Source organism: Panthera uncia, assembly GCF_023721935.1.
Source record: "Panthera uncia isolate 11264 chromosome B2 unlocalized genomic scaffold, Puncia_PCG_1.0 HiC_scaffold_24, whole genome shotgun sequence".
Lineage (NCBI taxonomy): Eukaryota > Metazoa > Chordata > Mammalia > Carnivora > Felidae > Panthera > Panthera uncia.
In genome coordinates, this window is record NW_026057580.1 from 23167314 (window position 1) to 23181795 (window position 14482).

At 36.6% G+C, this 14482-nt stretch overlaps 1 protein-coding gene across 1 annotated transcript in view; it reads right to left on the bottom strand.

Moving 5' to 3' along the window:
* HMGCLL1 (3-hydroxymethyl-3-methylglutaryl-CoA lyase like 1) overlaps window positions 1-13991 on the bottom strand; it is a 147295-nt gene extending 133304 nt beyond the window's left edge. The window contains exons 1-2 of the mRNA XM_049653853.1: window positions 13895-13991; window positions 13555-13662 (exon numbers count right to left, since the gene is read on the bottom strand). The gene's annotated coding sequence lies outside the window, so the exon portion shown is untranslated. The remainder of the gene's footprint in view (window positions 1-13554; window positions 13663-13894) is intronic.
* Between the last annotated feature and the right edge of the window lie 491 nt (window positions 13992-14482).

Genomic DNA, 14482 nt, shown 5'->3' on the forward strand with positions numbered 1-14482 from the left:
ATGACTGCAATATGAGAGGAAGCTTCTAGAAGATAAACAACACAAAAATATCTAACTTTTGTAAATTTCCCTGAACTGTATGTCCAGTTGAGTACATTGCTAGTGCCCTCCCAGGGCCTTGGGAGACAGCTATACAAACATTTTAAGGTAATTTCCTCTCTGTAGCACATATTGAGGTTCTAAAAATGTTTCGTCTAGGGTGGAAAAATCCCATGGATTAAAAAATAAAGTTTGGAAAGTACTAAACTTTCTAGTTTGCTCTTCACAGTTATCAAGATAGTTAAGGATCTTCCTGAAATACCATTGATGGTGTCTATAGTATTCCTTTTCCTTACCACTCCAGAAGAAAACTCTCAAGAAAATAGTGACATCAGTTTGGAATGTCTTATTCTTGATATATCATTATTTCTGGATCTATGTTTATACATTCTCTGCTTAATCAACCAATTTATAGTTTGTCAGGAATGAGATTTAAACTCATGGATTTATAACCCTCATTTTCCCGTGCTTGCTACTATCATTTGCCAAATCATTTAAAAAAATATTTTTGAAGGATTCTTTTTGTTTGCCCCACCAGCACCACCATCACCCAGGACAACATTCATTTAAGTTCAAAACAAGGAAATGTCAGAAGGCATTTCCCTACCATCTCCACTTGACAGATGAGACATAACTGATGGGATTACTTTTTATTTGCAGGAGTACAGCAGGAAAGACAGATACAGAAGGTGCAATTTCTTCAACACATGCCACCTATTACTATAAAAATGTAAATAATGTGGTTTCAGACACTATAACTCAGAATTCAATTTGAGCAGTAACTCCTCTTAAATGTAATACTTTTGTAAATTCAGTAATGAGAAAAAATGGACTAGAGCTGTTCCTGACAATTCTGGGTGAAAATGCTCTAACCAGCTATGAACAGCATTGTAGCCTGGGTACTATAACCCTGTCTCATTCACAGACTCCTTGCACCAACCCCATATATCTCAGCCTCAGTAGCACAAAGGAAATCTTGATCTGCTTGAAGAAGTAAGACAGTTTTAATAAATCACCATCTTATAATAATAAACACAGGAAATCTCTGGAAAATTGAACATCTAGTGTTTTTTCTTTTTCTTTTTTTTTTTCCTACCCAATACCCTGTTTTGGCTGCACTACTAAAATGGTCTGACACCACACTTAAAAAACTTCTTAAGTCCAGAAGCCTTAAAACTAATTTGGTCTGGTGTATAATTTCCTGTACTTCCTTGTTTGGCATTGCCTTTGTGTTCTAAGGACTTTTGTGCTGCCCTGTAGGAACACACATGCTTCTTAAGAGTGACCAAATCAAGTAACATATGACCCCTACTCTTTTACTACAAATGCAGGCAGGACATTTTAATCAGAACCCATTAATGTGTATAAATATTAATTTTTAAATTACAAAACAAATCCAATCTACCCAATGGATTTGTGGGCTTTAGACTGGAAAACCAATGTTTCAGACAGAGAAACCAGTAATTTTATTTAATAACATTTCCCAGTTTCCTAAGATAAACTTAACAAATACACATTAGTTATTCTTTGTTCAGGTCAATGCCTTTGTGACCACGCTCCTGGTCTTCCCAAGTCAAAACAATCATGTTCCCAACATCACTCTGAAGTAGGGGCAAGAAGTCTCAAAGCTCCCAGTATATAATTTTCTTTCCATTCAACTGTGCTACCTCTCATAGATCATGCCTCTGGGTTTGATAATAACACTGTCAACATTGTTATTTTCCATACATGGAAGAAGTCACTTTTAAAATACTAAATTTAATTGTACTCATTCTATACTGACAAACAGAGCTTCCCTTCTTCTTTATATTTCTTTCTAGAGGGCACCTCTGCCCACAGTGGATAGCCACACTGATGAGAAGAGGGTAAGCCTGAGTTGTTTGAGGGAGATCATCTTGCTGGCAATAAGGGCTGTAGCAAAAAGGGTCTTACTACTCTGACAAGGAATTCCATCATTGTTAAAGTTGTATGATCATATACAATGATTTGGCCATCACATGGATCAGAAGATCTATTTTTTAGTCAACAGTACAGAACACAGAACTTTAAAAAGTTAGAGCGACCAATGGCCAACTGCTTAATGTGTTCTGGTTACCAAGTTCCATTTTATTGTAACTAATTTACAGATATTCACTTGATTTTAAAACCTCTAAGTTTTAATTGTTTTTAGTAATTACATTCTTATTAACTCTACAATTGCCTTATTATGTATTATCATGACTACTGTTAGTAAATATGCATTATTCAATTTTTAAGCTCAACAAAGAACTCAGTGAAGTTTTTAATAAACATAATAAAAGTAATGAATAGGACAATGAACAACTGGAAAATATACAAGGCATAAAAGGGATAAAAAAAATACTTTGCCAGGGGAGCCTGAGTGGCTCAGTTAAGCATCCAACTCTCGATTTTGGCTCAGGTCATGATCTCACGGTTCATGGGTTTGAGTCTCACATGAGGCTTTGTGCTGATGGTGTGAAGCCTGCTTGGGATGCTCTCTCTCCCCCCCTTTGCTGCTCCTTCCCCACTCACACTGTTTCTCTCTCTCAAAATAAATTAACATTTTAAAAAATACTTTGCCAACTCATACGTGAGTTAAAAGTCAGGTCTCAGATTTTCTATCATTCCTTAGAAAATGTATATGTCACTATATCTAGGCAATAGATATAATAATGTCACTAAAAGCTCGGGAAACCAGCAACCTGAAGGCTTGAGGGAAAATAACTATTTTGAGGTTACTAAGAAATACATTTCTTACTATACATTGTAAGCTGAATTCAAAATAAAATTCACTAGCCTTAACTAAGAGTAGTGTTATAATTTATAATGGGTCTCACATCCCAGCAGTGCATGAAGGTAGGAAGTTGTATTAGTTTTCTCGAATTATTGGCATGAACCAGCTTTCACATGTTAGTATTTCAAAAATTACTTGATTTATGCAGTTAAATAGGGAAACATGAATGTGAATACCTAAAACAATTAAAACCATATCAACCTTTTCAATTACAGATGGATGTTGTCTAAAACCTTTATAAAATGTATACAATGAACAGCATTCTTCAAAGAATTTTTACATATTAATAATGAATGTCTAAAATTCATAGAAGTTGTAAAACATTCTCTTCTAAATTATAATTACGATCAGTGTATAATTTTACAAGTTATTTAACATAAATTAATTTGGGCAAAAATGTTTAAAGTAAATTAAAATTTGTTATAAAATATGCTTTCTATTGACAGGTATACAGTATGTGAAAATATAAATTTATGGTCCTTTATCAAATGTGGAAGAAGTGAAACACTAGCATACATATCTCAATGTGTATGTTTTCAAATATAAAACTTATTTATTGCTTAATGTGATTTTTTGAATGTAATATTAACTTCAGCATTCATATTTATCTAATTTCTCTATTTCATATTTTTTTTACACCTGTAAAACTTTCAAAAAAATTAACCAGGTATTTTATTACTTATTTATTTATTTATTTGTTTAGCTTTTAGAGAGGGAGAGAGAGTACGGGCACTTGGGGGAAAGGCAGAGAGAAAGACGGAGAGAGAGAATTCAAGCAGGCTCCACAATGGCAGCACAGAGCCTGACCACTGGGCTTGAACCCACCAACTGTGAGATCATGACTTGAGCAGAAACCAAGAGTTGGATGCTCAAACGACTGAGCCACCCAGGCTCCCACCAGGCATTTTAGATCAGAATGTGTGTGTGTGTGTGTGTGTGTGTGTGTGTGTGTGTGCATGCGCGTGTGTGTGCATACAAATTTGGATAAAGATACTTCTCTTTTCTTTTTAAAAATTAACTTGAAAGCATAATTCTTCATAAACATATTAACAAAATATGTATTTTACATCTATCTACTTAAAAATGAATGGTGTAATATTTTCATTTTCAATGCTCATTTTATAAGGATCATCAATTTTTCAAAGCAAATTTAGTTCATTGACATACTCTGCTTCTCTTAAAGTGGATTGCATTTAAGTGGCTTGGTCAGGAGACACACCAATGGAATGAGTCTACACTAAAATAAGATTGACAATGTTTATCAATAAACTGATCATCAGAGTATTGCAGAAAAGACCATTAATAAGTTAGGCTCACATCTTTCTTGTGCCAAAATGTACCCATATTCAGCTTTTATGCAATTATATGATGTGCAGACCTTTCAGCTGTCAATGTATATAGACAGTTCCACAAGACTAGATTTTAAGATTAACCAAATACAAAAAATTATTTTAATATAATCAAGCAGCTTTGAACAACTGTTCCTTTCTTTCAAAGGAAAACTTAGAAGAAAATACACTAAATGCAATACATTCAATATTAGTGAATAAAAAATGATAAAGTGTTTTAACATTTTGTTATAGTTCTTTTTATAAATCTACAAACAAAATAAAACCCAATTTGTTAGTCAACATGCAATTGATCCTATTAAGTGATCATAAAAGCAGTAAATTCTGAGAATAAATCTTTGAGCATAATTATAGTTTTTTGTCTCATGAGGAAAGACATCCAAATATATTGAATTATACCTTCAGCATGAAAAAAAGAAGAAAATCTGACCAGTAGAACTGGTGACATTATTGGTCTTAACTACAGGTTTACTTTTGCTTTGGATACAGTAATGAAAAACTCTATCTTAGCTGCAGAGTAAGTTGGTATTGAATGCTAAATAATATGAACAATGTTACCAACTCATATTTGTTCCAATTTTATTGCAAACTATTACCTTAAACCAGTTCAAAAAGAAAAAAAAAACAGTAATGTCCACTATTATAACTAAAACACCAATTTTCATATTTCCATGTTTGTTTCTGAGACAAAAGGTGTTTTAAAATTTTGTGAATATGCTTTAGGCAATTTTCTTGCCTTATGTGAGAACCACAGTGATAATTTAAGTGTGAATACTTTTAAAACACTTAAAAATTTTTCACTTCAGGTTAGTCACTACTTAAAAACATAGCAAATGATTAAGCAAAACAAAAGAAAACAATACAAAACAAGTCTGTAAACCCTGCCCCCTCAAGGGGAGAAATATGAATTTACACCATCACTATTTGTAAAGCTATAGTAATACCTGCTGTTATACAAGCAACACTTGTAGAGGATATAAATCAAATTCACCACCGTTATGTAGAGAGATCCTAGTATAGTACTCAGAATACATTTGATTATTCCTACTCAAAAGGAAAAAAATTTAACTGCAAACCAGAGAAACATCTTAATACAGTAACTTAAAATAATGCAGGATGTTTCCTCATAACAAAGAGCAACAAAAATCTAATTGCAACTTTTCATTTCTAGAGTACATTGACATTTGCTTTTTATAAAAAGAAAAGAAAAGGACTTCCTACTCTCTACTCTCTCAAAAGGAGGCAGGCATTACCTAAACAGTTCAACACATTGAACTGAATCATGTGTACCTGCCAGGCTATGCCAACTAGGTTACAAGAGACGATCTAGAAAGGTATTAGTCTAGAAATTATGACTCTGCTGAGCAGGTCTGGACATGGAAGGCAGGGCTTCTGGGTCTACAGAAATCATATCCTCCACAGTGAAGACAGCAATTCCTGCATTTGCGTGGGCTCACCACCTTCACATGGATGGTGGGGATTTTGGGGGTATGAAGGCAAACTGCAAACTCTAACTTTTACATTTTGTTTTCTGGTGTTTTCTTTTTCCTTCCATCCCCATCTTTGGGCAGGATGTGATTCTCCCCTCCCGTGGCCTCATCTTTCATCTTGGTGCATGTTTAGAAATTGGGATACAGGAAAAAGCTGGCTTTGCTCCAGGGAAGAGGTGGTTCTGAAGGCAAAGGCCTAGGACTCCTGTTTCACCAGCTTCTACTTCATTTCTGTCTCTCTCCTTCATCTCTTAGGCTGTCTGAGCAAAAACCCTCTCCTTCAAATGCCAACCTGAATCCCATTTGAGGCACACAAATTTATAAAGGGGTTGGATAAGATTGATGTCATTATTAGCAGCCCTGATAATGCTAAAATATCTTTGTTTTTGTTTTGTTTTTGTAATTTAGGAGCTTCAGAATGCAGAGACTTTTTTTTTAAATCAACTATATTTATTCTCTAGTTATTAGTGAGAAAGAGTGTGAAGATAGATTAATTACTGTATCATTTTTAAAAACCTAAGTGTCAAAAATATAAAAACTGCTCCAATGAGATTTCTTCTCCCACTCCTCTAGTGCTCCTCTAGAAGGCCACTCTCCAATCAAGAGGTGACATCTTTGAAAATGGATGGCTTTTTAATTGCCTCAACTAATTATTAATGGAAAATTAATGCTGTAACATTTATAAGACTTGGTTATGAAAGGCACACCATTTTTGCCTGCCTCTTGCAACACTCCCCTTTGCAACTCTAAGCCACCATTTTAGATGTCTTAGGCTGCCATGCCATGAGGAAATTCAAACTACATTCAGAGAGACCACCTACAGAGGTTCTAAGAACACACAGAGAAAGAGGTGCCCAGCCAGGCCCCAAATGAGCCAGCAGCCAATCCCTGCTATTCCAGCTGGGACCACCATCTATGCAAAACCCCTAGCCAGAGCTGCCCAACTGAGCCATGTCAAAATTCTTGATCCATAGAAACCATAAGCAAAAACAAAGGCTGTTAAGGTTTCAGGAGGCTAAATTTGAGCATTTGTTATGCAGATAATCAAAAGGACCAGAATTCATTTTACTAGCTTTCAAGGACTAAGGCAATAGCAGATACGTGGATCTGTGAATACACTTGTGAACACACAGGTGTATACACATATGGGATATCTGGTACATGTTATACACTCAGTGGAAAATCGCTAGACTTATTGAAACAATCTGAAGAGGTTGTGGTTCATGCCATTAAATGCTGGGAAAAAATGAGCTAGAATATCTGATATGCTAGTTTTGTTTTGTTTTGTTTTTATTTTCTTGAAGAGCTAAGGTACTTTACCATGTGAATACAGCTTTCATAGCACAATCTTATCCCCATTTACTTTTTTCTTCCAAATTTTTAAATTCTAGTTAGTTAACATACAATGCAATATTGGTTTCTGGCATTGAATTCAGTGATTCATCAATTACATACAACATCCAGTGCTCACACTAACAAGTGCCCTCCTTAATACTCATCACCCATCTAGCCACATGCCGAAGAATGAAAGTGGACCACTTCCTTACACCAAAAATAAATTCAAAATGTATGAAAGACCTAAATGTGAGACAGGAAACCATCAAAATCCTAGAGGAGAACACAGGCAGCAACCTCTTTGACCTTGGCTGCAGCAATTTCTTACTAGACACACCCCAAGAGACAAGGGAAACAAAAGCAAAAGTGAACTATTGGGACTTCATAAAAATATAAAAGCTTCTGCACAGCAAAGGAAACAATCGACAAAACTAAAAGGCGCCCATTTACTTATTTGTTATTTTTTAATGTTTATTTTTGAGACACATACACACATACACACACACACACACACACACACACACACACACACACACACACACACGGCATGAGTGGGGAAGGGGCAGAGAGAGAGGGAGACACAGTATCTGAAGCAGGCTCCAGGCTCTGAACTGTCAGCACAGAGCCCGAAGCACAGCTCCGACTCACAGACCGCAAGATCATGACCTGAGCCAAAGTCAGGCACTTAACTGACTGAGCCACCAGGCACCCCTACTTTTTTGTTAATTTTTCAAGAAAGGGAGCACAAGCTGGGGAGAGGGACAGAGGGAAAAGAGAGCATCTTACGCAGGCTCCATACTGAGTATGGAGCCCGACACGGGGCTTGATCCCACAGCCCTGGGATCATAACCTGAGCCAAAATCAAGAGCCAGACACTCAGCTGCCTGAACCAACCAGGTGCCCTCCCTTTTTAATGTTTATTTATTTGACAGAAAGAGACAGGAGCAGAGAGAGAGGGAGAGAGAATCCCAAGCAGGCTTTGTGCTGTCAGTGTGGAGCCCAACATGGGGCTCAATCCCACAAACCTTGAGATCATGATCTGAGCCAAAATCAAGAGGGAGATGCTTACCCCACTAAACCACCCAGGTAACCACCAAAGATTCCCTTTTTTAACCTTTTTTTTTTTTTAATTTTTGGAGAGAGAGTAAAAGGCACCCATTTACTTTTAATAACTATCAGAGCTCATTTACTGAAAACCTGCATGTCTATTTCTTCTGAGATCAACCATTGAACAAATATTAACCAATTATTATTTGACACGTAAGAAATTCAACATGCTCAAATAAGTTGAACAAGAAAAAAGAAAGAAAGCCTAATACAGTTAGAAGCTATTGTTAAAACAAACAAACAAACAAACAAACAAAAAACGACCTTTAGACTTCCTTAATATAAACCTTTTTAAAAGGAAGTCGCATTAGTGTGTGTACCACAACTACAAATTCAGGAGCTAAGGAAAGGAAATGAAGACATCACCAATGACTAGTCTGATGATCCAAACTGGCAGGTGCTTGATGCTGACTGTGGTAACTGACCAGACACATCTCTACTATAGAAATGACATGTGGAAAGCCTCAAAGTACCAAGAAGGACAGCAGTTAAGGACAAGTCAGTTAATCTTAGCGTGTAGTAGCGGCAAAGAGTATCTTAAAAAGAGAGTGAGCACACTCAGGCCACCTCCACTGAAGAGAGTTAAATGTTCCTCCTTTAGTTCACCCTCCCCCACCTATCTGGGTACTGGGACTTCTGTAATCATGAAATGGAACTGCTGTCTTGGTAAATTTATCCTCCATTTTCTGCGGAGACAGCAGAGGCCAAATCACGGGAGGTATAACGGATGGGACTTGCTTGCACTGCAACACTTCCCAGATGATGAAATTAACCTGTCAGTTAACTGTGCCTCATAAGCAAAATACTTGGGGGGGGGGGGGGGGGGGTGTGTGTGCGCGTGTGCTCTCTCTCCCTCTGTGTGTCTCTCTCTCTCTCTCTCTCTCTCTCTCTCTGACACACACACACACTCACTCACTCTTCATCTATGCTAAAATACCCTCTTCCAAGCTTCTTCTCCACACACCCATCCTTTCAACAAGGGCAGAGCAAGGAAGAGAAGCAGAACACTCAGAAGCAGAAGCTACAGCGTCCTGCATCTCACCAACATAAATCTGAACCTGAAACTTCAATCCAGTAACTGTCTTCATTACTAATAAAGAATTCCATCATACACTAAAAGGAGGGCAGGGGAAAGTTTACGCATTCCTTGTTGCTCACATTGCGCTTAGGTCATATTTATAAGTGTTTAATGAATTTGTAAGTAATTGTTACAGTATTTTGAGGATTTTTTCCTACTTTTACAGAGAAAATCTCTGTCCATGTCATGACTTGGCACCCACCCTTTCCAACTGTTAAAAAATGAATTTGAAAGGGAGCATTTGCTGATACGTTGCGTATGATCTACATAAACATACGGTGTTGTGGACGTTCAATGTATTCTTATTTTTCCGTAAGTGATGTTCACTTTCATCACTCATGTGAATGAAAACATTTAAAACCAAATAGCTAAATAAGATGAATATAAAACACTAGTTTATTTTGAAATTATTGTCTTTATCATGATTTAAATAACTTACTACTAAGAGCCACATTCCAAAGTTGCAGTAAGCCTATCTATTTTTATAAACATGTTTTCTTTCTTCATTCCATAGAAGTGAGGGGCTATCTGGATTCTTTTCAAATGTTCTTATATTATATGTCACTCTAAGGAAGTCTTTTTTTCCAGATAAGTTGTAAAGAACATGTTGTGTTTTGTGTTTTTTTCTTTTAATGGCAGGTATTTTATCATCTCTGGCCATTTAGATGATAGGTGTGGGATCCTGTTTTATATGGCACCCTGCTACTGTGGAACTTTTCTTTTAGCTGCCTTAGAAAGCCGTTGCCAAACACAACAGTGGGCGGCAACTGTAAAAACGCTTTAAAACGCTAAAAAAAGAATAAGTGAACAAGCAGCAATCTAAACATAAACTAGACGACTATTCCCATGACCTATATTTAAGGAAAAGAAAAAGAAAATGCAGAGAATTAATAGAACACCGATTTAGAGCCACACTCCCAGTCTTTAGAAGTACAAATCACTTCACACAAATACCTGTAAGCAGTTGCACTAAAACTGTTCTGTCACATCTCAGATGTTATTTTAAGTTAGAGGAGTCTAATGTCATGACAGTTTCTTCAAAAGTCAGTGGTTACAAGATAAAATGTCCAAAGAGAAATTAGCATTATGAATTCGTTCTGATTTCCAGCTTTTCATTAGCATGACAGTGCAATGCAATCGGCAGAATTATATGATAAGACAATCACCCACTACAACAATAAAAACTGCTCTGCACAGGCCATCTCAGTGAAATCTAAAACACAAGCACAACTATGGAAAATCGAATTGAAAAAATTGGATATTCTCGCAATCGCCCTTTGAAAAGACCTCGGTAGTTTGATAGGTCATCTAGAAAATGACTGGCATAACTTTGGAAGATTCAATCCAATAGTTTATTTGATTCAGACATGCTTCTTTTTTACAGATGTTTAACAATTTGAAACACTTTGTCATGCACGTGCTCACATGAGAATTAAAAGTGAAAAACGCAGAACATATATTTAGTATTTGAATAAGTATCTTCAATTATTCAGATCGGACCTGTCCGCTGCAGTATTTAAACACATACTTTCATCTCTAAGAAAAAGTCTTTTTATCAAAAAGAAGGAAGTTAACTGTGTGGAGTCCAGGGGTCAGTCAATGCATCTGTTAGGCAATCACTCAGGTAAGCCTGCTGAGAACTGGTCAGAGCCAGGTGCTCTGGACTCTGGGCACTCATATGCAGGAATCCACTCATGGCCCTTACTGCCCTAAATGCTCCCATGCTATTGGCAGCATTGCTGGGATTTCCAAGGTCCAAAGAGGTGAAGTCACTTACTCAAGCTCAAGGCAGAATGCGGACAGCAACACAGTCCCAGAGGTACTTCGGCCTCACCACAGCTGTCCTCAAGAGCCACAATGGGAATTTCATCATTTATTCAATAATAAAATACTTTGAGCCTAGGAAGTGTTCATTCAATCTCAATAGGTTAAGTCATGAATTTACCAAGCCTAGAATAAATCATCTTATTTTATGGCCCCATCACACATCTACTTACATTATGAGACCAAAAAGCAGTTTTTCATTACTGCATACAGAGGGACAGCCTTCCCTTTTGCTCTGACCATCTTTTCTCTAAGCTGGCTAAACAAGAAGCATGGTCCTGTAGAAGCGGTCTAGCCTCATTTTTCTAAATGTCACTTAGATTAGTTTCAAGAGTAATCTATCAAACAATTTCCAGAGTTGTGTAATAATAGGATGTGACAATTGGTGACAATTTGCATCACTTCAGTAAAGAAGAGTATTTTGTAAGCAGCCTTACAAAATCATTGGAAAATAAAAAAATCTTGAAGTGAAACATCATCTTAGTAAATTTTCTGAAGTAAAATATCTTAGTAAAATATTATATCTGAAATACTACTGTGATTGGTCATCAATTAATATTCACAAGAACTCTCCTTTTTTCTGACATTACCCTGAAGTTATACCTTTCTAGTTTTTCTTCAACAGTCATCAAATTTGTGAAATGAACACTAACTGAATCAAACAGAGGCAATTTCATGAAGACTTAAATATGATACAAGGGGCTCACATTCCCTTAAAATTAATGACAGCTCATAAAATAATGGTGAGCAATTTTACAAATGGCATTGTCAAGGAAATAGGTCTAGTCTCCTAAAGCTCTCTGTGCCTTCCTAAGGAAATTACCTGTGGTCTTCATTACATAGAACCAAATACATGAACAAAAGACTCAGCCGTCCATACCAAAAAATTCAAAGTGACATGTTATTATTATTTCAGGCTGATTGATTCTTTATTCATTTCACAATAACTACTTACTAGGCACTAAGCAGTGGGGGAAGAGTGACAGACAAGGTCACTACCTCTGTAACTCTTACAGTCTAGGAAGCAGATAATTAAAAAATGTTTGCCGAAATGAGCTATTAACATAAAGCAGGATGGTCAGTAGGGAGTTTGATTTCAACCCAAGTGAGTCTGAGGTAATGACTGCACATCTAGATGAAGCTTATCAGAGAAGGCAGGACCAAAAGTACAGATCTGTTATCCTTTTATTTATTTTTTAATGTTCGTTTATTTTTGAGAGAGAGACAGAGCATGAGCAGGGCAGGGGCAGGGAGAGAGGGAGACACAGAATCTGGAGCAGGCTTCAGGCTCTGAACTGTCAGCACAGAGACTGAAGCGGGGCTCTAACACAGGAAAGGTGAAATCATGAACTGAGCAGAAGATGGATGCTCAAATGATGGAGCCACCCAGGCACCCCTAGATTTGTCACCCTTTTAAAGTGACTGTTAATGTTGGAAGGACAGGCCAAAGAAGAGAGCACAGGCAAGGAAATTACTGAAGGCAGAATGTTAAGGGAACTTTAAACTTATATGATGTCAAGGATGACAGAAAAAGAGCAGTTGGGCAAGTAACTGAATGAGGATTACAGAGAATAACAACCAAGGGAATGAGATGAGAAGATAATCAGTGAACTTAAGTGCCAGGGAGAGATTGAAGGATCCCAGGAATGAGCACAGGTATTAGATAGGAAAGGGAGAGGGATTGGTTTAATGGCTACTAATCATGTTTCAAAGACCAGAGCCAAATCTCAGAAGGGATGATTGTTGCCACATGACTGTCAAATCTGGGTAGGCTTTATCTTAAGAGAAGATTGAGATGGCTCCCTTTGTCTTGCTATGATAGATAGATTTCTCTAGCAAATTTAAGTGCTAAAAAAAAAAAAAAAAAAAAGTGACGAGTATGTAATTTCTTTTTTTTTTTTTTTAACGTTTATTTTATTTTTGAGACAGAGAGAGACAGAGCATGAACGGGGGAGGGGCAGAGAGAGAGGGAGACACAGAATCAGAAACAGGCTCCAGGCTCTGAGCCATCAGCCCAGAGCCCGACGCGGGGCTCGAACTCACAGACCGTGAGATCGTGACCTGAGCTGAAGTCGGACGCTTAACCAACCGAGCCACCCAGGCGCCCGAGTATGTAATTTCTAATAGGAGATTTTATTTTTAAGGTATCAGGCAACTCATCAATACTTCATTCTAAGAGATAAGAAAGTGAAAGCACCTAAAGATATTCAGATAATTTATGAAGTCAGTAAGTAGTTAATGGACATCAGGCTCCTAAATTGCTATTTAAGAGCCTTATCTACTCATCATATTGGACCATTATACTCAGGTAGGCTTGGGATGGAGTTCCCAGTAACTTTTTAGGACTTAATGGATAGAAGATGTTTCATCAGAGGGATTTTTCCTTAATCATGTCTCAGTGCATGGGCTAGTATTTTGGGGAAAAAAAAACATAGTAAATTAGTAATTATATCAGGTTAATATTACAATTTACAGTATTTGCTAACTCTTGGCAAAGTTGAATTAAAGATTCAATGAAGGGATTATGGATTTACATACCTGTGGTACCCATCTGGAGGACACAAAGCTGGTCACTTCTATTACAGACAAGCCAGTTTGGGAAAGTTGATTGATAAATTCAATTTTTATGTCTGTAGGAACTATAACCTATGAAAGCATTAAAAATTATTTTATAAGTAATTTGCATAGTGTCTATTGAAGCATAAATAGAAAATTACTTCCTAACAGAAGCAAATCATATTTAAGATGCATAAATTCAAGTAGCAATTGAGGACAAACACAATCATATAATATATGAAACCCATCTAAGTCTTTAGAATCTTCATAAATATTTTGATTTAGCATTTGTAATAACTATGTTAAACTAGTATCAAACTACCTTTTCATTCTGCAATCCATCCCTAGGTCCAACTTCTACTATTTTAACATACTCAGGGAGTCCAGATAACTGGGATGTTTCCTGAAATGGAAAATACAAGGCAAGACAAATAGGTAACAGTTAGATCATCAAACCTGCTTACTTGAAAAATCAAACAATTACACTTTGTTATAGAAAGTTCTCACCCCAGAAAGCTAAATTCAACACAGTGCTATAATCCAAATATCAAGTTTGTATTATCAGCAACATGAGATCATTTTTTTCTTCTAGCTCAGTAATATCCAGTCATTAGATGAAAACTGCAAAGATTAATTTCTAAAATATAACTGTGGAAAAGGTAATATACTTAGGATTTATACAGCAAATTTGTTGAGTGACTCTTTGTGTGTTGATAAAATTTACTATTGTTAGAATACATTACAAAAGTGTTTCTTTGTATTAACATACTTCTACCAAGCACAGTCTTAAAGATGCCACACTCCATACCTTGAACTTGAGGAATGTGGTTGTGGTTCTCTGGCCTGTGCCCAGAAAGATGAGACTAGACAAAAAGGTATGCTGCTTATTTATTTTCTGTGTCACACAGCA